Consider the following 26,555-nt stretch of genomic DNA (forward strand, 5'->3'; position numbering starts at 1 on the left):
TACTGACGCCTGCAGAGTAGGGTGGAACTCATTAATGCTGGAAGGAGATGGATTTCCCACCTCCTCACTCAGTCTTCTCCAACACCACACCAACAGGTCAGGGTCAGGGTGGAAGTCTAGACCTTTCAGTCAGCCCGTGTTGACCCAGAGGTGTGGGGTTGGCATGGGGGTGGCAGTTTTTTTCTGTGGCATTTGTTTTGTGTTGAGTTGTGACTGTCTAAGATGCCCCTTTCCTGGTCCTTTGGGCAGAGAAAAGTAGACTGGCTGAGGCTTAGTTGTCTGTGCCCATTAGCATTTCCTGTTTGCCATCTTTCTCGGTTGCAAGTCTGGGGCATAGGAAGCAGAAAGAAAACCCAGGGATCTCACCGTGGTATCATTCCTTGGGTTCACAGCCTTTAGCCAGTTTGTCTTCTTCTTTCCACTGTTCAGAGCCTTCTTTTGTTACATATAGTATCCAGAATATTTAGCTGTACCTAGTAGGAGAAATAGGGAAAAGTGCCTCTAACCCATCTTTCCAAATTGAGAATGAGTTTTTTAGTGATTAGTTGTAAAGGTATTAAAGAAAAAGAAAGGAGGCTTGAGCCACATGGGAGTAGGATGGAAAGGAAATCATTTAAAAAGTGGGGGCAAAAAAGTGAGAGACAGGAGACAGGGATGAATTTGACTGAATACGGTGAAATTGTACATTGGCTGTTGTAACCAGCATGTTCTCACAATGGTATTTCCCAACCATGGTCATATTGTCCACAAATATGCAGACTTACCCCTAGGCCCTCTCTTGGGACAATGGGATGGAAATGCCCAAATCTTTGGGGAGAAACTGGCTAACGCAATAGTAGTGGCTCACCGAAACTTTCTCCAGGATTCTTGCTTAAGTGCTGGGCAGACCTGGCACCAGGGTTATTGCGTGCCTGCTTGGTTACGGGATAAACAAGCGTTATTTGTTTATTTTCTTTTTTCTATACCCATTTGCAAATTTGACTTCCCTCATTATGGTTCCAGGTAAAAGCAATACAAATCTTGGTGTTGCCAGAAATTCCATTTAAAAGAGAACTTCATGGTTTTACCAGACTTGTGAGCCCTGAGCTTTTATTTTAACCCACAACTCATAACCTCAAAATATCCCAACCCATGCAAATCAAGTTGTTTTTGGAAGAAGGAAGTTCCCCAGAAACCTAAAAATCCCCTGGCCTTCAGTTCTCCAGTGTTCCATCATTGAAGTCACAATTTTCATGTAATAAAACATGAGAATCATATCTGATTTTCATTTCTCACTCTCTTAGCTTAGCCAGCTGGGTTGAGAATTTGCACAGTATGGATTGATGTTTAATACCAAGAGAGATTCATGACTGAGAAATCAATAAAATAATTATTTTAGGAAACTTAACACCCAATGTATCACCTGGGACCAGTGTTGGAATTTGCTCTGCATATTTAATCAGCAAACTAGGGTTTGTCCAAGCATGTGTCAAGTATACAGTTTGAATGTGTGCTCCCTTACTCAAGTTTAGGAAGTGAGGCCGGCCTTAAGAGAATTTGAGGCAGTTAGCAATTTTCTTAGATATCTGAGTCCTACACCACAAAACTTCAGGTGTACTTCTGCAGAGGATGGGGAGAAAAGAAAATGTGTCACAAGTCAAGAACTGGATTTGAGGGGTTCTGTTTTCTAGAAGTAATGCAAGTAATAATAATACACTCATATTGTCACATCTCAGCATACCTAGATGTTTCCAGGTGTACCTTAAATGAATTTATAAAAACATCTGTGGAAACTTATAAAAACTTGCCATGGTCTCTGTCTTGCTCTCCCCTTTCAGTGTGGGTCATGCTTGAAGGAGGGAGGGTATCTCTATGGGCTACTTGTATTTTGAAATAAAATAGAGATTGTTGGTTTTTCACTACAAATATTTGTACTTCTGAAGATTTCAATAACTAGAACAGTGACTGGTATATATACTAGGCGTTCAGTAAACATGTGTTCATTGACCAAATTCCTCACTATCAAAAAATAATAATTTTCAAATATCACAGTTCCCCACATTCTGGGTAGAGCTCAAGTCTATCACCAAGACCCTAAGAGATAATGCACTTCTTAGGTGTGTGATTTATTTGATAAAACACCACAAATATTATGGGTTAATATTTGGAATTATGAATAGAGATTCTCTTACCTTTGTTATTTTTTATACTCTCTCAATCAACTAGAACATTATTTTTATTTCCTTACTTATTTCCAAAGTATTTAATCAATTATGATCTTTTAATCTCTTCAACATCATTTTTATTTATTTTTTAATTTTATCATGTTCAGTTAGCCAGCATATAGTACATCATTAGTTTTTGATGTAGTGTTCAATGATTTTTTTTAAGATTTTATTTATTTATTTGACAGAGAGAGAGACAGCCAGTGAGAGAGGGAACACAAGCAGGGGGAGTGGGAGAGGAAGAAGCAGGCTCCCAGCGGAGGAGCCTGATGTGGGGCTCGATCCCAGGACCCTGGGATCACACCCTGAGCTGAAGTCAGATGGTTAATGGCTGAGCCACCCAGGCGCCCCCTGATGTAGTGTTCAACGATTTTTTACAAAAAAGCGTATTTGATGAGTAACCCAAAACTTTCTACCTGCCCATTGAAATAATAAAGGGTCTTGGAGCTGGAGGGCGGGGAGGAGAGCGGAATAAGATAGAGAAGAAATGAGTGGATAAATAACAGGAGTCCTTTAGGAAAAGGGAGATGGCTCCTTGTCCTGGAGGAACTCAGGGGTTCATTCAGACATTCCAGATAAGTTTGAGGGATTGGAGTACAAGTGATACCTGTATGCTCTTTCCCAACACCCCGTGGTGACATCAGCATTACAGAATAGAAACCACCGTTTAGCATATTAATCAGATGGCTCTGTGTATTAGTTAGGATACACTAGCCTGTGGTACAAAACAGATTTAATCTAGTAATTTGGACTTAATAAAGTAATGGCTAGACAAAAACATAATGCTTCTTCTTTTTTTTTTTTTTAAAAAAAAGATTTATTTATTTATTTAAGAGAGAGAGAGCAAGGGCAGAGGGAGACAAGCAGACTCCCAGCTGAGCATGGAGGCTGACACAAGGCTCCATCTCATGCTCCTGAGATCATGATCTGAGCTGAAATCAAGAGTCTGACCTTAGCAGACTGAACCACCCAGGCATCTCCAACAGAAGTTCATTTCTTGATCAGTAGCAGTCCTCATGGTTGTTCCGGGTTATGACTCTCATTTAGGAAGCAAGGCCCTTTCTAGCTTGTGCAGCTTGTATCTCTGCAGCTTCTAGGGCCTTTCCTGTCTGTGTCACGACAACAGAGGGAGGAAGAACATAGAAGAGCCTGTGTGGAAGGTTTGGGGGTAGGCTGGAAGTGGCCCATATGATCTCTGCTTGTATGTCCCATTGGTTAAAACTCAGTTATATGGTCCCCTCTCCCAGCAAGGGAGGATGGAATATTGGTCCAGGAAAAAGATAAAATGAATTCAAGTGGATAAACATCTCTGTTCAAATGATGACAACACACACTTTGTTCACACCCTAGGTTAGTACCTGAGAAATAGAAACATCCCCTGAAACGAAGAGGAGCAAGGAAGTGATGAGAGATCATAGATAGCCTCTCATCTTGCAAGTCTCTGTGACTTGTGAGATGAGGAGCTGCGGAATGATCCTACATACCCGAAAAGACGTGGGAGGTAGCCTCGAGAGAGGATGCGTGAAAGAGGCCTCTTGAATGGGAGGGACCAATGACTTAGCAGAAATTGGGCAGAAATTGATGGAAAATGACTTATGAATTTTTCAGCCAATTCCAGGAGATGCCAGCGTGAATAGAATGTAATACAAGGGCCAGATGCCCAGCAACTCCTACCCACCCACCCCAGTGATTTGGATACTTAATGAATATTAAATTTTTGTGATCTGACTACTTAGAAGCTTATTACAGAAAATTAAGTAATAGAAAAATAAAATTGCATTTTGTGCACACCTGGATTTTTATACTGTGTTTTGTGCCTACAACACATAATTATTTAATTGTATTGCAAAAGAAATTAAGGATTTGTTAAATTTTTTAATATGCTAGCTTTCTAAATGCTTTCATTGGCTTCTGAAAAACTTAACTGACATAGGTAGTTCTGAAATTTATATAAAGTAATATATACCTTAAAATACATTCTTTATCATATCATCGTATGATGGATTAGAGTTTTAGCTATCATGTTTTACTCAGGTTTAATTCCCAGGCCTCCGACAGAATAGTTTTGTGACTTTGGGTAAGGTACAGTATCTTTCTGTGCTCCTGTTTTCTCATCTGTACAATGGCAGTACTGAAGCACCTACCTCTTCGGATTGTTGTAGGCAGTGAATGGGGTACTATATTAATGAGAGCACAGTGCCTAGTGGAGAGCGTGGATCCTGTAAATACTACTTACACTTACTTGTACTTCTGGGGTTTTATGTGTCCTGTAGCCACTGCCTGGGATGCTTTCATTACTACCTCCCACTCCCCCCTCAGGCTTTCTTTCCACTCAAATAATTGCTACTCATCCAGTTTGTCAGCCCATACCATATATTACCTTCTTTTCAAAATTGCAACCATTCTCTCATGTCTGTTAACAAAACACTTCCTACCTATTTTATTAGGAATGATGGTGTTGATAAAATGAGAATAGCAACGATTTTTGTTTCTGTCGCTGTGATTTTTAGCTATTTTATTACGAATCTTCAAATTCCCCGATAATCTTTCAAAGTCTGTTTTATTGTTTGCATTTTATGGGTAAGAAAATTGACACTCTGAGATGACAGGTAACTTATTCAGCATTATATTGCTAATAAACAATGAGTCTAGAACAAATCTGGTTTATCTGGTTTCTATTTACCATATTATTTTGCTATTATTTCTTACTCGCATGTCTCCTTCACAAAACTGTGACCCTGTTGGTACTAGGAGGCATATTATTCATCTTTGGATTCTTTATTCCTAAATAAGAAAAGGTTGAGTAACCTTGGAACTAATTTATAGAGTGAATATTATTTAAAAAAAATTTTTATCCATTATGTCTGAGCACGTGTGTGCACGTGTACATATGTGACTGCTAGAGGAGACTGCCAGATCTCCTCTCAGTAGACGGGCATTTAGTTCCTACTGGATTATATTAGTTATATAATCATTAGTTATATTAAAAACATTTTTCTTAGTTAATTAATTAATATAAATTAATTTATTTAAATTTTTTTCTTTAATTTCTTCATGCCTCATTTTCTTCATCTATAAAATAGGATCTGGGAATTGCCCAAGGGTAAGACTCACTGTCTTGCTCAATATGTGCAATTTGAGTGCCCAAACTGCAGCACATACCGGAAGGAGCTCTGCTGAGTGGGCATAACTCTGTAGAGCATTAGCTTGACAGTCTTGAGAAAGATTTTGTGTTGGGTTGTACCAGTTATAGAGGCACGAGTGGGTTGACGTCAATCACAGAAGCATGTTGCTAATGGAATCAGGAGGGTGATGGCATTCTGAGAGCCTGATTTTTCTTGGTTATAGAGAGATATTCACTGAAGTGAATTGTCACCAACCAAGTAGACAGATTTAAAACCGATTGTGTCACCATTGTGGTATAACTGTCACTGGTGGATCAGACGCGTTTAAGACCAGTTCCTGTGGTTATATGGCCCCGTGACTATAGAATCATCAGTATTTCCTTTGGAATCTGTGGCCTTTTAATTCTCAGGCTCTCTTTCTATCCCTCCTAAACCAAAGCTGCAGAAGCAAACACTGGCATCCACAGGGGCCAACAGGTCCTCACCATTGTTGTTGATTCGCCTTAAAGGTGGGGCATAAAGACATTTTAGACTCCGGCAAATGGGTGATAAAACAATTATAACAAAAAGTTCTATAAGAGGGGACTAGAAGGCAGTTTTCAACCATGACACATTATTCCAGTTCTGACCAAGAAAACAAGTCTCAGGGACATTCTGTATCTACATTATTCAGGGTGCTGTTTTGTTTTTCTAAATACAGTTTATTCAGGCATAATCTCTATGCAATAAATTGCACTTGTATTAAGTGTACATGAGTTCTGACAGACATATGTACCTATGCAAACACAAAATCAATCAAGATATAGAACATTTTCATTATCAAAAAAAGTTCCCTCCCGTCCCTTTGTAGTTAATTCCTCCCTACCCACCCTACCCAGGCAATCACTCACCTGCATTCTGCCACTATAGATTAATTTTGCCTGTTCTAGAATTTCACACAATATCCACATTTTTGTATCTGGGTTCTTGGAGAACGTAATATTTTTGAGATTCATCCATGTTGTGTATGTCTGTAATCTGACTCTTAATTCGTGAGTGGGGTTCCGTTGTATGCATATACCATTACTTATTTGTCCATTCAATAGTTGGTGAGCATTTGCATTGTTTCAAGCTATTATTTTCAATAAAACTGGTATAAACTTCCACTTACAAATCTTTTTTAGATATCGGTGTTTTACTTATTATTGGGTAACATGATAGGTGATGTTTGACTCTATAAGAAGTGGCCAAAGAGTTCTCTAAAATTCTTATATAACTTTACACTTTTACCAGTAATATTTGAGATTTTTATTGCTCTACCTCCTTGTCAGCACTTGGTATTGTCTGCCTTTTAAATTTTACCTATTTTGTAAGAGTGGAATGATATCATATTGTGGTTTCAATTTGTATTTCTTCGATGATTAGCTATGTTGAGCATCTTTTCATGTTCTTGTTTGGCTACTCATATATCTTTATGAAATATTTATTCAAAATCTTGCCTTATAAATATTTTATTTTATTTTACTATTGAGTTGTAAGATTTCTTTATATATTCAGGATACATGTGCTTTGTCAGATATGTAAATTACAGATATTTCCTCCTAGACTGTGGCTTGCATTTTCATTTTCATAATGGTGTCTTTCTAAGAGCAGATGCTTTTAAATTTGATGCGGTCTTTTTATGTTTGTATCTGTGGTCCATTTTAAGTTAATATTTTTGCATAGTATGATGTGAGCAACGAGGATAGTTGGTCCTAAACTGAGACCTCGTTGCTTCAGCACTGTTGAAAACACTATCCTTTTCCTGTTGAATTACCTTCCTATCTCTCTTGAAAATCTGTCAATCATATATATGTGGGTCTATTTGTAGACTTTCTAGTCTATTACTTTGATCTACTTATCTGTTCTCACTTTCACCAATATCTTAATTACTGTAATTGCTCTAGTAAGTCTTGAAATCAGTAGCTTAAAAGTCTTCCAAATTTGTCCTTCTTTAATTTCTCACATCAGTGTTCTGCAGTTTTCAATGCTTGAGTTGCTCATGTGTTGTTAAATTATTCCTGAAGTGGTTTTGTGTGTGTGTAATAAATACCTCATAATGCATTTTATTTAATTTAATATGACAGATGATTTCTTTTCCTGAAACTAAAATGTTGCTTATTAGGGTATAATTCTGATTCCTGTTGTATATTTAAAAATATTTAGCATGTCTGTATTTCCATGTATTGCATGGTTTATAAATTCTCCCAGGCCTTTCTCTCTTTTCAGGAAACTTCATGTATACAGTATATGTTGATTTCATTTGCCTTTCACTTTGTGTGAACACATCAGTTAAGTCTTCTGTTGGTTTCTGCTTTCCCGTTGTCTGTACTAGGAAGTGTATCAGTAGAGCTTACATATGAGGAGATGCGGGCACCAAGACCAGAACAGAAGGCAGTGTTGGTGCTCATGCAATTAATGACTTTGAGATTATCATCAATGTGATTTAAAAAAATTAACAAATAAAACAGGTTTTAAAATATTCTGGAGAATTCACAGGGCCTCTGTTGTTAAAAAACTGATTCAGATGGCACTAGTGAATGATACAGAACATCATTTCAAATGTAGTTATCCGTATGGAGTGGTCAGTCTTTCCTTGCACTGATCTGATTCTGAAATATACTAACTGCTTTGTAAACAGCTGCTGACCCTTATTTAGGTGATGTGACTTGTATTATGAAATCACTCACAAATTGGGGAAAATACAGAAAAAAACAATACCACTTAATAATTATCTTTTTATCACACTTTCTCAGCATTTTTGCCTTAAAATTTCTTTGAGCTAAATGAATTTTGATCACTTCCTTGTCCTCTACATAGGAAAATTGTGTATGTGTCTCTGTTTCCGCATTTGAAAAATAAAAATAATAAAAGCTGACTCATATGATTATTGTAAGGACTAAATGAGAAAGTACTTAAAAGTTCCTATAAAAAAGAAGATGCCAGAAATATTAGCTTCCTTTTTTTTTTTTTTAAAGCTTTTATTTATTTTTTTCACAGAGCTAGAGAGCACAAGCAGGGGGAACAGGGAGAACAGTAGAGGGAGAGGGAGAAACAGGCTCCCCGCTGAGCAGGGAACCTGATGTGGGGCTCGATCCCAGGACCCTGAGATCATGACCCGAGCCGAAGGCAGACACTTAACCATCTGAGCCGCCCAGGTGCCCCAGAAATATCAGCTTCCTTACTTCCTTGATGCCAGTGGGTGAATAACAGAAAAGAAGCTTTAGCTAATTTTGGTTAAAAGCCAATTTGGCTGAAGTAGTAAAAAAGATGCTTTAGCTATTTTGGTTAGAAGTGATCATGATTTTGTCCCTACAGCTCCATGAATCGATGAATTTTAAAGTTTCATATATATTTTTAAAAATTGTGCTCAAGTTTTTATTAATTCAGTGGCATAACAGGAACATTTCACAGATATAAGCTCCATTGTTTTGGTATCCCACACTTGGCTACTGTATCAAAAATTTGCCAACTACCATTTAACTCACTCAATTGAGGATGATTGCATGAACAGCCTGCTGAAGACTTTTCTTCCTTTCATACGGAGTTAACATTGATTGGGAGTAAGTGCCTCAGAGTAGCCCGGATGATACAGCCTAGAGTGAAACAGTCATCACTTAACCATGGCATAAATTCAATTATAATTGTATCTTATAAGCTATAATTAGGCAAAAATTAGGTTATGATTTCAGTTTATTTAATTACTGTAGTAAAAGATATAATGTTTGAGTTCAGTAAGGCAATTGTTTTTTTCTGTGTTTTTGCATTCCAATTCTCTGTTACAGTTTCTACTTGCCATGAGTGGTTTTCTGTTATCCCCCAACCCCCCCTTTTAAAGTCGCAATACACATTTACTATTTCATTCACTCTCCACATAATTTCATTTTCTATGAGAGAGCAAGCAGCTCAGCAAGGAAAAGAGAACTACGGTGTGGGTAAAACTCAGTCACTTCCCTTTCATCCCTGCTTGGATTTCAAGTCACTTCAATACTTCCTGAAAACGATTTTGTGTCCAAATGCCCATATAATGTGAAGACCATCTGTATTGAAAATGTTGCAGCCTTAATGCAGTTAGGAGAATAAAACAAGATTATGTTTTTGATTATTGAATAGTACATAATATTTTGATTAAATTATTATTAATATTCAGAAGGAAGAGTCAGTAAGTGCATGGCATTTTGTAGTCTCTGATCAAGAAAAGAGGCAGATAAGTTGAAAGTATTTGTGTGGCATTTCTAAGCTTCCTCAGATACTATTCCTAACTCATACTGACTTTAGGTGTTGTATGTTGGAATTGACAGCACATATAAAGATATGGATTTTAAGCTGTTGATTTGCTGGAGTCATTAAAAATCCTTGAGTTTGAAAAATGACAATAATGCTAGCTAATTGTTAGGTAGTAGGTATTTTCAAGTTAAAGGTAATTGCTACATTTTTTTAGTGACATCTTTTTAAAAGTCTTAACGTAATTTTCAACACATCACTACAAACTATTAGCATCAGAAAAAACAGCATAAGATATGTTTCATATTTGTCTTTCTCAAAATTCCAATCATAGCTGAGTAAACGTTTTTTGTTTCTAGAATCATTTGACAGAACAGTCTACCGGGTTCTGATTCACTTCAGTGTATTATCACAGCTTTGTTTTTAAAGATTGATACCCAATAACTAATGTCCCTTAGGAAGCTCTTTGGCTTTTTGGTAATCTCTTTCCCTATTGAGTAAAACCTTAGAACTCCTTTGACTAAAGGACATTTGCATTAAGACTAAAAATTCATTTGGTTCCTATTCAAAGCTAGAAAAATGAAGTATGAGGTCAGAGCTCATTCTGTTATTTATTTGATAATTGCATGAAATTACTTCAGCATTTATTTCTACTTTAGAGTATCTACGGAAGTGCTCCTCTTTTACAAAGTCTGCAATTCACTTTGAGATGGTTGTGATTGTGGCCATTGTGTGACGAAGACACGAAAGTGTTGCCTCATGGTGGTCACATCGTCCTGAGAGCAGAGAACGGTGCGCAGGTCCTCTGATCCTCAACTCCCCCCTTCACACAAGACTTCGCGGCCAAATCTGACCTCCCCTCGTTTTTGTTGCCTGGTTTCCTTTTCATGTCCACGCATAAGCAAGGGTAATGCAGCTTTCAGTGTTTTTGCAGCTGAGGGAAGTGAAGTGAAGGGGTCACCGAGGTCGAGATGACAACGGAACTCTTAGTGTTTTGCTCACCAGGCGGCTGCCCAGTCCTTCCCGTCCTGCTGCCTTTGAAAACACACTTCTTGAAAGTAACTCCTTCCATTCCAACTGTTCAAAGGTGGACAAATCTTGTGGAGTTTAATAAACATGAAAGGATCCTCAGTTTCATGTGAACAGTTTGCAAACGGTGGTAAGAGAAAAGACTGTGCATTACTGTGTCTCCTACGGCTGTTCAGGGTGTGGTGACAGAGGATGAAATGATCACAAGTAATTAATAAATATCTATGCAGACGAGGGAGAAAACTAATGGATTCGTGGGGACCCCCTTTCCACTGTCTGAACTATTGATAAGAATGGTTTCTTCATAAGGGTAATGGGAGAGTATATTAAAATTCTTCCACAATCCCTTTTTTTTTTTAAAGATTTTATTTATTTATTCAACAGAGACAGAGACAGCCAGCGAGAGAGGGAACACAAGCAGGGGGAGTGGGAGAGGAAGAAGCAGGCTCATAGTGGAGGAGCCTGATGTGGGGCTCGATCCCATAACGCCGGGATCACGCCCTGAGCCGAAGGCAGACGCTTAACCGCTGTGCCACCCAGGCGCCCCTTCCACAATCCCTTTTAACCCAAAATTGTATTGTTAGAAAATGTTTTTATGAAACTAATGAAAATGAAGACATGTTTACAGAACCGACTTAGGTAGAACAGACACTGCAAAAACATGCTAAAGAAACGTGAGTTATTCTGAATGTAAAGCTCAGGCAAAATATAAACTCAGGATGCTCAACGCTAAATAATGTTATCTCAAGCAAATATCAGTCATTTCACACAACCTTGTTGGATTTTGGAACTGGGGGAACTCTTGTGTCTGGGTGGCAATTTAGAAAGCAGCAGACTTTTGTCTCAAGAGCTTTCTTTTCCAAACATATACCATTAAACTATGTTTGCCTAACAGAGTCCCTGCTGGTAAGGTTAGAATATGCCATATCATTGTAACAATTAATAAAACAATGTTTTATAAACATACTCACAAATCCTAAAATGTAAGTACTTATGTCAATATCCAATGCAATTGAAATTCTACAACTTTGAACTTATGCGTGTTACTCAGTAAAATTTTAGCAAAAAGCAGAACACCTGGTTGGCTCTGTCGGCTAAACGTCCTACTCTTGATTCTGGCTCAGGTTATGGTCTCGGGGTTGTAAGACTGAGCCCCATTTTGGGCTCTGCACTTCGTGGGGAGTCTGCTGGAGATTCTCTCTCTTCCTCTTTCCCTTCCCCCACGACCCCACTCTCTCTCCTTCTCTCTCTCTCTCAAATAAATAAATAAATCTTTCTTAAAAATTAACCAAAAGTATTGCCTTAACAATGAATATCTTTATATACGTACTTGGTACTTTGCAATTTAATGTTTTTCATATGTTATATTTTATTTACTGAGCTATCAGAATATAAGTGCTATGAAAAACATATGTGCAGGAATTTCACTGCACAATCGGAGATAAAGCTCACTACTGTTTTTCCCCATTCCCCCATCCACGTCCATACTTTTTGTCCAAATCATTCAAGTAAAAAATATTCAGGCTGAGCTGAAGTTAGGAAGGAATGTAGAGGGGGTGGGGCTGACGGGAAGCAGCCTCTGTCTCAGCCTTATTCCTTATGAATGAACTTCACATACGACACTTCATTCAGATAAATGCCCCAAAGTGCAGTTGTGAGGTCATACGGTTGTTATGTGTGTAGCTTCATGAGAAACTGCAAAGTTATTTTAAAGAATGGCTGTATTATTTTACATCACCCCCAGCAATGTATGGGTGACGGTTTCCCCAATGCTCACCAGTATTTGATGTTGTCACTATTTTTGATTTTAGCTATTCTGAGATCTATGTAGTGATATCTCATTTTGGTTTCAATTTGCATTCCCCTAGTTGCTAATGATTTCGAACATCTTTTCATGAGCACATTTGCTGTCTCTGTAAGTTCTTCAGTGAAGTATTTGTTCATGTTTTTTGTCCATTTTCTAATTGGATTGTTTGTCTTATTACTGTTGGGTGTGAAAGCTGTTTATATTCTACATATTAATCCTTTCTTGGATATATGTTTTGCAAATATTTTCACCCAATCTGTAGCTTGTCTTTTCATCCTCTTTAAAGGGTTTTTAAACACACAAACGTTTTAAATTTTGATGTGGAGCAGTTTGTCAGTTTTTCTATTTATTGATTGTGCTTTTGGTATAAAGTCTAAGAACTGCTTGTTTTGTCCTAGATCCTGAAGATTTTCTCCTGTGTCTTATTCCAAAAGTTTTATAGTTTTAAATTTAAGTTTGTGACCCATTCTGACTTAATTTTTGTATAAGATAGGAGGTTCAGGTTGAGATTCAAATTTTTGACTTTGGAAGTCGAATTGCTCCGGAACCATTTGTTGAAAAGGTTTCCTCACTGAGTTGTTTTTACATCCTTGTAAAATATCAGTTGGCAGAATCATATCCCATTGGAAGGATATATCACATTGATTTATCCATTCATCAGTTGATGGACACTGGAGTTGTTTTCTCATTTTGGTTCCTATTAATAATTCTGCTATGAATATTTGTGTACAAGTATTTGTGTGGACACGTTTTCATTTTTTTTGTGGATATATACTGAGGAGTAGAATTACTGGGTCTTACGGTAACTCCGTGTTTAACGTTTTGAGGAACTGCCAAACAGTTTTCCAAAGTGGCTGCACCATTTTATATTCTGACCACCAATGTGTGAGAGTTCCAATTTCTCCACATCTCTGCCAATACTTGTTATCTGTCTTTTTCATTATATCTATCCTCATGGACATGAAGTAGTATCTCATCATGGTTTTAATTTGCGTATTTCTAACGGCTAGTGTTTCTAATGTTGAGCAACTTTTCACGTGTTTATTGGTCATTTGTGCATCTTCTTTGAAGAAGTGTCGATTCAGATCTTTGCCCATATTTTACTTGGATTGTTTGTCTTTTTATTAATGAGTTGTAGCAGTTCTTTATATATTTTGGGTATAATTCCCTTATCAGATACATGACTTAAAAATACTTTCTCCTCCTCTGTAGGCTTTTTGCTGTCTTGATGATATAGTTTATAGCCCCAAAGCTTTTAAGTTTGATGAGGTTCAACTTATTTAATATTTCTTCTGTCACTTGTGCTTTGTTGTCATTATCTCTGAAGGCTCTGCCTAATCCAAGGTCATGAAGATTTACTCCTATATTTTCTTTTAAGAGTTTTATAATTTTAATTATTACAATTAGGTCCGTGATCATTTCAAGTTTATTTTTATGTGCGGTATAAAGAAGAGTTCCAAGTTTTTTGTTGTTGTTATTGTTTTTTCTGTCATGTGGATATGCAGCTTTTTCAGAACCCTTTGTTGAAAAGAATTTTCTTTTTTCATTGAATGGACTTGGTACCCTTGTTGAGTATCAATGGACCATAAATGTAAGGGTTTATTTCTGGACTCTCCATTACTGTAGTTTTTTGGTAAGTGTTAAAATCAGGAAGAGCTATTCCTTCAATTTCACTCTCCTTTTGCAAAATTGTTTTGGATGTTCTGGATTCCTTCCAATTCTACATGAGTTTTATGATTAGCTTGTCAAATTCTAAAAAAACAAAACAAAACAAAAAACCAACAAAAAAACAACTGGGATGTTGATAAGGATTGTGTTGAATCTGTAGATCAATTTTTGGAATATTGCCATCTTAAAATAGTAAGTCTGTACCAATTGATTTTTGACAAATTGCTTAGGTAATCCAACTGAGAAAGTCTGGTCTTATCAAGAAATGATGCTGGACCGTGGACCTAAATGCAATAGGCAAAGCTATGATACCTCTAGAATAAAAAAAAAAAAGAGAAAATCTTCATGACTTTAGGTTAAGCAAAGATTTCCTAAAGAAAGCATCAAAGGCATAATTCATAATAAAAATTTAATAATTTAAACTTGAACAAAATTAAATGACCTCTACATGCCACCATTAAGAAATTGAAAAGACAAACCATGGGAAGTACTATCATGAATGCTATCTGTGCTCTCTACTGCATGCTGCTTCTTCGCTTAGTACCCCTGAATCAAAACAGGGCTGGTTCCTTTGTACTGCCTGCTATTTACCTTTCTCTTAATTCTGTGTTTTAGTCACTGACATATGTCAACTGATCCTCCACCTGTATAATTCTTGGTTGACTCTTTCTTGACCATCAGTCTCCTTAATACAGATTAGTTTAAGCAATGTTCAACATGGTTGTATCCTGGCCCCTTATGATAAATATATCCTGTTATCCTCTCATGTTTTAGTGATGGGCTTGGCTTGAGTGAAAAGTGTGAACTGCATGTTCAGGTAGGATTAGAAAGGCCAGTTTTCACAGGTGAATGTTATGCTTTGGAGTATAAGTATAGTCTTTCTTCAAATACCCATTGCTATAGTCACTATTCAACTGTCTATCACAATTGAAATATGCCTCCTAGACATACATTTTGCCTGTAGCTTTGCTTAAAAATATGGCTCAATAAAATTTCTTATGGCTATGGAGCATTCAGTTCTGTTGGCAACAGTGATTTTCCACCTACTATGTATTGTTTGTGACTGAGCTTCAGTGAATCTCTACTCACGTTTTTTTCTCTCTCTAGTTATACTTACCCATTTTTATCCTCAGTACTACAAGTGATATTACTGCCAACATTTTTATACATTCAGCTCCATAGTTTTAACTTATTTTCCAATGAAAGACTCCTTATGATAACAGACTGGCAATGATAATGTTCAAAGATACTGAATAAGAGCACAGGGGAAGGGATTCAATATGGCATTTTTAAAAATTAGGAATATAAAATTAAATATATAAAAATTATGTCTTTGAATTCTTATATTCTTGTGATTCAAGATACATATACGAAATATGTTTTTAAAATATTAGCTGTTTTTTGGTATTTCACATCTTTAATTTTGAATATTATTTCTCAAAAGGCTAACCTTACATGGCAGGAGGGTGCCATACCAGGACTTAAGCCACAGATAAAATTCAAAATGGTGGCTTCTGGTTATAGTTTATTTGCTATAACTAGGATTATTATGATCATAATTTTAATGATGCTGCTGCTAATATTGTTGATGATGACTTTTGCCGTGGGGAGAATGGTGGGCATATTGTTCTTGAATGTCACCCGGGAAAGTCTTTGAGAATTACAGAGGCTTGAACAAAATTCTGGTAATTTACCAATAACATAGACATCAATCAACAGAATAATGAAATGTATGCTATATCTTATAAACTTATAATTTCAAATGGCAATATTTTAGATGTGCCCTTATATATCTCTCTGTTTAACAAAATTAGCTAACTTAAATTTTCATTAGGTAATTTTCTTAAATCGGTAGACACTTCCATCCTACTGGGTCTGATAAAAGTTTATTCCATTTCAGAATGTACCTTATCACAAAGAGAGGAGATGAGTATATTTAGTTGTTATTAGTTTAGGATGCTATGTTGGTAAGTAACTCTATCTCCCTATTTTGTCACCCACTACACTCAGGTCTGAAGATTATGCGAGATTGTTTCTGTTGGTCATACTGTCATCCAGGCACTGTACTGTAACTTCTCTCTTAAAATAGCTATTGAGTTGTGATTACAAAAACTTCAGTATTTGCTTAGCAAAGAGAAAATATGAATTATAATGGAAATCCTCAAGATATGACATTTTTATGTCATTCTTACATGTAACAAGAATTGAATATTATATAATAGTTAATAGTTACTCGTTAAAATACCTTTTTTTAATTTTTAATTTTAATTTTAATTTTTTTTGATGTAAAGTTCGATGATTCATTAGTTGCGTATAACACCCAGTGCACCATGCGATACGTGCCCTCCTTACTACCCATCACCAGCCTATCCCATTCCCCCACCCCCTCCCCTCTGAAGCCCTCAGTTTGTTTCTCAGAGTCCATAGTCTCTCATGCTTCATTCCCCCTTCTGATTACCCCCTCTTTCTTTATCCCTTTCTTCCCCTACCGATCTTCCTAGTTCTTATGTTCCATAGATGAGAGAAACCATATGATAATTGTCTTTCTCTGCTTGGCTTATTTCACTTAGCACTATCTCCTCCAGTGCCGTCCATGTTGTAGCAAATGTTGAGAACTCGTTCTTTCTGATAGCTGAGTAATATTCCATTGTATATATGGACCACATCTTCTTAATCCAGTCATCTGTTGAAGGGCATCTCAGCTCCTTCCATGATTTAGCTATTGTGGACAATGCTGCTATGAACTTTGGGGTGCATATGGCCCTTCTCTTCACTACGTCTATATCTTTGGGGTAAATACCCAGTAGTGCAATGGCTGGATCATAGGGTAGCTCAATTTTTAACTTTTTAAGGGACCTCCACACTGTTTTCCAGAGTGGCTGTACCAACTTGCATTCCCACCAACAATGTAGGAAGGATCTCCTTTCTCCACATCCTCTCCAACAATTGTTCTTTCTTGCCTTGTCAATTTTTGCCATTCTAACTGGCGTAAGGTGGTATCTTAGTGTGGTTTTGATTTGAATTTCCCTGCTGGCTAATGATTTTGAACATTTTTTCATGTGTCTGTTAGCCATTTGTATGTCTTCATTGGAAAAGTGTCTGTTCATATCTTCTGCCCATTTTATGATTTGTTTATTTGTTTCTTGTGTATTGAGTTTGAGAAGTTCTTTGTAGATCTTGGATACCAGTCTTTTATCTATAGTATCATTTGCAAATATATTCTCCCATTCCGTGGGCTGCCTCTTAGTTTTTTTGACTGTTTACTTGGCTGTGCAGAAGCTTTTTATCTTGATGAAGTCCCACAAGTTCATTTTATCTTTTGTTTCTCTTGCCTTTGGAGATGTGCCCTTAAATTTGTGTGGAACCAGAAAAGGCCCCGAATCGCCAAGGAATTGTTGAAAAGGAAAAACAAAGCTGGGGGCATCACAATGCCAGATTTCGAGCTGTACTACAAAGCTGTGATCACAAAGACAGCATGGTACTGGCACAAAAACAGACACATAGATCAATGGAACAGAATAGAGAACCCAGAAATGGACCCTCGGCTCTTTGGGCAACTGATCTTTGATAAAGCAGGAGAAAACATCCAGTGGAAAAAAGACAGTCTCTTCAATAAGTGGTGTTGGGAAAATTGGTCAGCTATATGCAAAAGAATGAAACTTGAGCACTCTCTCACACCATACACAAAGGTAAACTCTAAATGGATGAAAGACCTCGATGTGAGACAGGAATCCATCAAAATCCTAGAGGAGAGCATAGGCAGCAACCTCTATGACATCGGCCACAGCAACCTTTTTCAAAATACCTTATTTTTTAACTAAGGTCAAAAGGTTAATATATTTAATTCAATATAAATAGTGATAGATTATAGTGAAGTATATTATGAAATTCTGTTTTTTTTTTTTTTTAAGAAATGACCAAATAGAACCATGGATTTTCTACTCTGCCTTTTAAAAATATGACTTTTAGTTGAAACAATTGTTCTCAAATCATCCCATTCCCTCCCCTATGATGGTGAGCATGCTGGACAGTTGAGTTAGTGCTAGGATTTGGGTCCCAGAACTAAAGAGCCTGAGTCTTGCATTTATTCACTGTCAATGATGTTGAAAATATTAATGCCTCATGAGACAAGCTAGATTAATGGAATAAGACTGGAGTGAAAAAATATTAGCCAATGCAATGAATAATTATTTTAGAAAAATTTTTGTATTTAGCAAAAAAATCCTGCAACTTTTTGTAATTGATAATGAATACTTAATTATTCCTCTACCTTTTTGAATTGAAGTATAACTTGAATTCCATAGTATACACATTTATTTCTTTAACAAGCTGTCACTATGTGAATGGCTTAAAACCAACAAATTACCTTAGATTTTGAGGTTTAAAAATGTAACTTTCTTAAATCACAGATCTATAGCATACAAATAAAATTTAAACAATCAATATTTTTATAATTTTAACATTTTGTCTTATTGCAAACATAAATATTCATTGTAGAATATTTAGGAAATAAAATTAAGCCAAAAAAAAATCCCTAAGATCATTCATAATCCCGCTACTCAGAGATAATCACTTAACAATGTCCCCTACATCATTAAATTTTTAAAATATGCACCCAGATTTCTCCAACAAAACTGAAATTGTTTGGTATATGTTATAATATCCTACTTAAAAAAAAACACCTTTGATTAAATTCATGTATCTTTGGGCCTCATTTGCCTTTGGGTAGAGATAAGGGTACTCTGAGTATGATAACCTCTAGAATTTTTGTCTTTTGCCTTCATCTTCTTTATAGAACCTCAAGTCTTATTCAAATTGCAGCAAAGTTTTGTCAGAATATGCTAGTGGATACTTTGCCCCTAAGGTGCCCTTTTGCATCCCTCCCAGTGCAGTCCTTGGTATTACCATGTCCTACTAGTACAAATGTATCCCTCCAGCCTGCTGCAGAACATTCCTGTCCCTACCAGGCTTCTCTGTTGGTCCACTGGGCATTGCCACTGATTTCATGTGGTCCCGCAGGGCAGATTATGTAGGGAATTCAGTGGTGCAGTGGGAAAGCCTGTCTTTTCTCTCTTCGTGGTTGTAGTGTGTTAGAGGGATACTTAATGAATACTGCTATACCCCAGTATTGCAAGGGGAAAGAGTAAAACAAGTTAGTAAAAGGAAAAGAGTAAAATAGAAAAAATAGTAAACACAAATAGACAGTAGAATGCAGCCGTTTAAACTGGTACGACTATCTCTCGGTGCTCTATTACATGGCCGCAGCCTTGAGTCTTCAGGCCTTGTGAAGTTGGAGGCACCGGCTACTGGAAGGTGCTCCAGGCCCTGGCTCAATCCACAAAGGCTTGAACAATACGGTGTCAGGTGAACAGACTGACTCTATGTCAGGACAAGAGAATGACACAGGATTTGCTCCAATCCAATTCTTCCCACTAAAATCTCTGCCCGTCCTCTAATACCTTGGCTCAGTGACTCTGAAGACTCTGTCTTGTTCTTGACTTTTTTCACATCTCCTTTTCCTTGGGGGTGCACTGAAAATATGAGGGTAAACTTGAGCTTTCTCTAGAGCGTGCCTCGGTGAATGCAGACCTCAACTTTCCTGAAAAGGCTCAGGTGGTGATTTGGAGGTCAGATTAAGTAACATTTTGTTCTCAAGTGCTTTCCACAGATCTCTGCTAAAGCCCTTACAAGGACTCACATTCTCCTTACAGGACCAGATTCCTGATGATACATACGATTGTGTTGCTGTTTAAAAATACATTTCCCAGAGGATGGCACATAGTAGGTCCGGGTGGGTATTAGGAAACACTGATCATCAGGCAAGGATGGAAAACATTCTTACAATTCTTATTACCTTCCCTTTGTCTGTAGACTTCAATTTACAGCCCTGGCTGAGTTTTAGAGTCACTTGGACCTCACTCCCAGAAATTCTAGTCTAAAGAGCCTGGGCATCAGATTAAAAAAAAAAAAAAAAATCCTCAGGCAGTTCTAATAGTCAGTACTGACAACCATTACCTTAGGAAATGCAAACATCAACTGTTTTGTAGTAATATCATTTGTTCTACTGCGAGTACCCTTTGGCGTATCTATTATAGAGTTTTCAGACTGTTGAGATTGCTTTTAAAATTGAAATTTGCCAGGCAAATTTGAAGTTCTTTTAAAAAATGAATTTTCATGGATTTTTGAAATAAAGTGCTGATTCCTTCATCCCTCATGCCTAAACATGTTGGGTTTCAAGCTATCTTTGTTTATCTGCTATGCCTCCAGCTTTAAGGGAAAATTGGTCATGTTTTCTTGTTGTGCTTTTAAGTACGAAACTCTGTGATTAGATCCATTTTAGGATTTGGGGGATGAAAACATGTCTGAAATAGCTGCTAGTTAAGCCTCAGCAGCAGGCATAACTTGCAACATGCAAACCCACAAGGAGGTGATTTAAGGACTGATTTTTTTCCACTTGCTGTTGTTGGGACCAAGTCAAAATTTGTCAGTCTTTGAATGAGCCCTATGGATGTATTTGCTCTGGCACTGCTAGCCAAACTAAGTCTACCACTTTGGGCAAGAAGCTCACTACATTTATTCTTACTGGTTGACAGGTTTATTTGTGGTCCCTATTTAAAATGGAGAAATTGAGCCCAGCCCTTAAACCTTTGGCTTTGGCAAAACGGCTTTGGACAAGATACAGAAGGCTAAAGATGGAGAGCTTGGAATTTTTCCTTAATAAACCTTTCCTTTGTAAAGTTGGCAAACTATAACCTACTAAATGGTGGGCAAGTTCAAGCATGTTGTTCAAGGCCAGTGTGAGCTAGAATTTCTTTACCGGTAAGCACACTAGCTCCTTGTCACTGACAGTGTTAGTACTTTCCAGCCACATATCCCAGACGAATCTCCTTAAACTTCTGAAGTTTTAAATATCAATTTGTGGCTTTGGCTTACGTGTGGGGAGCCATATATGGCTTTGTAGGTGCTTGATAGCTGTTTGCAAACTTTTTTCTCCTAGATACAACTTAGAATAATGAGTCAGCAGTTAGAAAATATTAAAGAATAAACTGAACAACTTGCATTTGTAACAAGAAAGAAAAAGTCTTCTCTAATTTTTATAGTTTTCATCCTTGCATTCCTGGTATATGAATAGCAAGGTAAAATGGTTTGAAAAAAAAAAAAGACAAGAAGAAACCGTCCCTCATAGATTAAAGGGTGTATTGGAAAGGATGCTGGCAGCCAAGAGGAATAGCACTAGAGCAGTAATAAATATTGCACTCAATTCAGCATTGTTTTTGTCTTTATTGAAATATAAAGGGACAAACAGGGAAACGAATTTATGAGTGAGACTCAAACTATTCTGTTCTCTTTCAAGAATTCAAAGGATGTTCATTTTTGGTAGTATTCTATAAATGCAAGATTGGCCCTCATTTCACCAAAACCTGTCTAACAATGCTCTCCCTATTTGTAGACCAGTTCTAGAAGAACACTTAGCATACCAACACTTGGCAGTTGTGGAGTCCTAGGCCTATTTCCTGGTCTTAACAAAGTGACCAGTGCATCTCCCAGTGAATCCTCCATTTTGCATGGACATTAACTGGGCTCTGCCAAACTCCACCCTACAAGTAACTATTTAAAAAAACTATTTGTAGCCTTGAAAAGATTCATTCAATTGCTCTACAAATATTTATAAAGGGTCTATTTACTATGAGCCAGGCACTGTCTGGGTGCTAAGGATCACTCAGTGAACACAACAGATAAAAGTCACTTTAAGATAAAAGGATTATATTTTATCAGGGAAAGAGAGAGACAACACCTAAAAGGTATAATAAATGAGCAAGATAGTACATTAGAAATTGCTAATTGTTATGGAGTAAAATTTGTGCAGGGATAAGGGTGATTTGGAGTGTGAAGTTGAGGTAGTTTGCAAGGGTCAGTAGAATGATCAGGGTAGACGTTTTTTAAAGAGCAAAATATGGCAAAGAATTGAAGTGAGAGGGTCCTCTGGATATCGGGGGGAGGAGAATTCCAGATGAAGGAAAAGCCACCTTGACGTATGACACTGTAAGTTGCGAGTTTTCAAGGCACGAAAGGAAAGCAAGGGTTTACAAAAGCAGCTGATGTCACGTGTGGCTGGGTCTTACTGGCTGAGTGGAGACTCACAGGCAGACGGCAGATGATGGAACACTGTGTGCTGTGCTATCGTATTTAGACTCTGTTCTGTCAAGGTCAGCTCATCTTCCATACAAGGAGGGGTCCGTAGGCAGAGATGGTTTGTACATGCTGGAGACCTTTGGATGTGGGAGATGCTCAGTAATGTCTAATGAATGAAAAAATACATGGTTACAAAAAGCTGCTAATAGTTCAGGGGTGGAAGAACTTTAAGAAAGTTAAACTCCTAACTGTGTTTATAAAAAAGAATATTGATGCTAAGCTTAACCAGAGGTATCATTTTCGTAAGGAAAAAAATTTTTTTTCACAAAACATTGTGTGAATGTATTTTATGTCTGTAAGCATTTTCTTACTACCGCCACAACAAATTACCATAAAATTAATGGCCTAAAGCAATACAAATGTATGACTCACAGTTCTACAGGTCTTATGTTCAGAATGGCTTCATAGGTTTCTTTGCTCTGGGTCTCACAAAGCAGAAATCAAGAGCTGGGCTCTTATCTGGAACCTCTGGGAAAGAATCCCCTTCTAAGATCCTTCAGGTTGTTGGCAGAATCCGGTTCTTCATGGTTTTAGGACCAAGATCTCCATTTCCTTGCTGGTTGTTGGCTGGGATTTGCCCTTAGCGCATGCTCTCTCTCTCTTTTTAAAGATTTATTTATTTGAGAGAGAGAGAGTGCACAAGCAGGAGAGGCAGGGAGAGGCAGAGAGAATCTCAAGCAGACTTTGTGCTGAGCATGGAGCCAGAGGGAGCCAGACTCGGGACTCGATCCTAGGATCGTAAAATAATGACCTGAGCCAAAACCAAGAGTTGGAGGCCCAACCGACTACACCACCCAGGCACCCCCACTAGCTCTTAGAGATCTTTCTCAGGTTCTTGCCTGTGGGCCCCCACATCTCTGAGCCAGTAACGTGTACAGTCACAGCTTTCTCCTGCTTGGAATCTCTCTGACTTCCTCTTTCTGCTATATCTCTCTTCTTTCTCCTCTAATGCTCCAAGCTAATTCTTCTATCTTTCTCTTCATAGGGTCATATTGAGCTCACCCAGATAATCCAAGATAAACTCCCTATTTTAAGGTCAACTGATTAGTAACCTTAATTACATCTCCTAACGGTGCCTAGATTAGTGTTTAAATAATCAGGGGATGAGAATCTTGGCAGGGCAGATTCTCCCACCAATTAGAACATAATTCTAATGTTTAGAATTATCCCTACCATAATGCCACATCCTGGGATAACTTCATGCCAAATACTGATGGTCTTTCTAGAGCCAGGACAGAGCAGAAAACCTGTTCTTCACGTGTTTGGGTGTCAGCACAAAATCTGTTCTCTGGGGAAGAAATGACAGGGGCAGTGCTCAGATACAGATGCTAATGGTATAAGGGGATGAATTTTGGGGGCTCCATCTTTGAGGAGCGTTGCAGTCTAATTTGCAGTGCAGATAGTAGTCATTTTCCAGTCAGATCAGTAGCAGGTAAATCAGAAAACAGTAACTACTGAGAGCCAAGTGTACAGGTGGTCACTGTAGAGCCAAACTGTCTGTAGGCATAGGTCTCCCTTGCTGGTTAGGGTTCAGGCTATAAGCGTGGGCATGGGCTATTAAGCAGGAAGTGGGTCAAAACCCAAATTATAGAGCCAAATTACAGAATACGAAGACTGTCAAAGCAAAGGGATAACAATGGCAAGTTAGGAACAAGGAATCAGGTGTGTGCAACCCTTGATGACACCGATTTCTGGTTCTTCTGCGAAGTAAATATTTTTTCCAAAAAATGCTAACAGTTTCTCAGTAGTGCTGTATGAATACAAATGTCTAGTCTACATCCTTCTGTCTCTAGGAAATGCCCTATTTCTCCCTTATAAATGCAGTGACAGTTTACTTATTATGTATCAGGGTCAATATCTTTCTATGTTTTGAAGGTAGGAGAGGGCAACATTCCTCAACGAGATTTTATTGTATGACTTTAAAACATTATCTTATGCCTGCTGTTTTACTTTTACCATGCATTATCAAGAATTTTAGGAGACAAAATACGAATGCGAATGGTCATTTACAGAGTGAATAAAAAGAAATTTTTCCCCTCTTAGCTGTAAGTGCTTCAAAATATTAGATTTTTTTGGTCTGAAAAAAAAAAAGGACCTAGAAGGATTCTTGAATCTGGGAAGAGAATCCTAATTGGTCCTTTGAGGACACCATCATCAATAAACTTAGGGAAGCAAAATGAAGATTTTCAGAGTGTCTGTTTTTTGAGCTCTTTCCTGAGACACAATTCCTGGACCCTTTGCTTCTTCATTTTGTGGTCAAATATATCCATCCATTATTAGATGTGTGTTGAGGGGGCCGGTTGGAGGAAAGGTGATAATTACTAAGTAGTATTAGTCTGTTTTTAGTCACCTCACACCTCTATAATGAGCACGTTTCTGCTTCACCGTTTTCCTCCAGCTAGCTGACCTGGCCAAAGCTCAGTCTAGCAGACGATTGAGTGTGGCAGTAGCCAACACCATACTGCTTCCAGCTTCCTGTCCTGGGCTTCCTCTCCTGGGTTTATTATATTTCAAGTCTGATTCTCCTCCAGCTGGCTCACGACCCCAAATATCGCTCTGATTGTGATATGGACAGACCATAACGTGAGCTAAATTTCAGAAACATCAGAAATCCTTTATTTTATCCATCCATTGATGGTCTCTGAAAGTTACTTAACAACCTGTATTTGAATCTATACATTTTTGTACCAGGCAACAGGAAAACTAATGCCTTAATTGGTGTTGATTAATCTTTTAGATCATCAAAAAGACATAAAATGCTCTGCATTTTGCTAAAGATTATTGAAATTTTTTGCTAAGCAAACGTAAGTCAATGTTACAGTAATTATGATTAGTGTAACAGGTAGTCAAAAAGAAAAACAACAGGAAAAAGACGATGATTAAATTTTTAAAATACATGAGAGAATAAAAAGGGGGTCTTGTCTCAGTATGTTGCTAGCATTACCCAGAGATCCATGTCCTCCCTGGCAACCAAGTGAGGCTGCCTTATTGGATAACGTCTGGGTTGGTATGAGTTGGCAGTAGGTACTAAGTAGGCTAAAGTTGAAGGTTCAGTCTCCCAAATTGGCCATAGGTCATACCTTCATTTTCCAGATTGAGTTTCAATTATATTCTATTGGTAAAAGGCTATTTATTGATTGTTCAGCACAATCTATCTCGAATTCTAGAGGAATTGCTAGGGTCCTCTTATTAAGAGTAGACGAATGACATAATTTTCAGATTCAGAGGACAGTGTGGGATAATGGATGTGAAAGGGTGAGGAAGAGGAATGTAGCCAACATAAGGCGGCTAGCCCTCTGGAAGTTTTCTGGTTTGGAAGGCCAGAATCGATATATTATCAGTTATCTAATCTAAATTCACAGGGGTCTAAGGCATAGATTGAAATGCCAATTTCTGTTTGTTTTTAAAAAATAAGTGTTACTTCTATACAGCCAGATAAGATATTGGCAGGCTATAATGTTCTTTACTTATAGGCACCTTAATCAATCATAATTGGTAGTTCACTTAGTGAGTAAAGAATCAGAATAAGAGATATTCTGCACAAGAAAACTTACTTTAAATACTCTGTAGACAAGGCCTTGCTGATGTGGCCTTAATGTTCAAGACTCTGCTAAAGAGTGTGGAGTAATTCTGGGCCCGACTCGATAACTCTTACCCCAAATATTCTATTTGGACTAATTCTTTTGCCGATAACCTTAAAATTATGTTAATAATATTGCCTACTTTCAACTCAAATTTGGTCACAGAACTCGTTTCTTGATTAGAATATTGATGAATTCCTTAGCCAACCATTTATAAATTGTTGCTTAGTTTGATCAATTAACATATGGCCAACTCTAGTCATTACGTGTTGATTACATTGAATTAATTCTGAGTAGTGAGATGAATCATTATCACCCCTGTGTTTAAGGCTATAAGCAAGTGAAAGATCTTTAACTTAACTTGAAAGACTTCATTTAGCTTTTCTGTGATCATGCTTTTTTACCCTTAGAGCTGTATAGTCACTAGAAAACTCTGATCTCTTAGGCTTTACCTAATTGCTCCTAGCAGTACTATTAGGCAAAGAAGCCTCTAGTTTTTTAGACTTCTAGCATATTTAGAAAAAACTCTATAACTAGTTACAGAAAGTTATTAAACAAAGCGTTTGATGATGTAACCTATTCATTCATCATTTTCTCGTACTGTTATTTAGCTGCCTATAAAACTATTTCCCATTAGATGTAATAGCTCCCAAAGAAATGGAATATATCAAATCATGGCATCTCCTGAGAATTAGAGATTTAACTA

The sequence above is a fragment of the Ursus americanus genome, chromosome 4, assembly GCF_024610735.1.
Source record: "Ursus americanus isolate L20-20 chromosome 4, mUrsAme1.1.p, whole genome shotgun sequence".
NCBI classification, from domain to species: Eukaryota; Metazoa; Chordata; class Mammalia; order Carnivora; family Ursidae; genus Ursus; species Ursus americanus.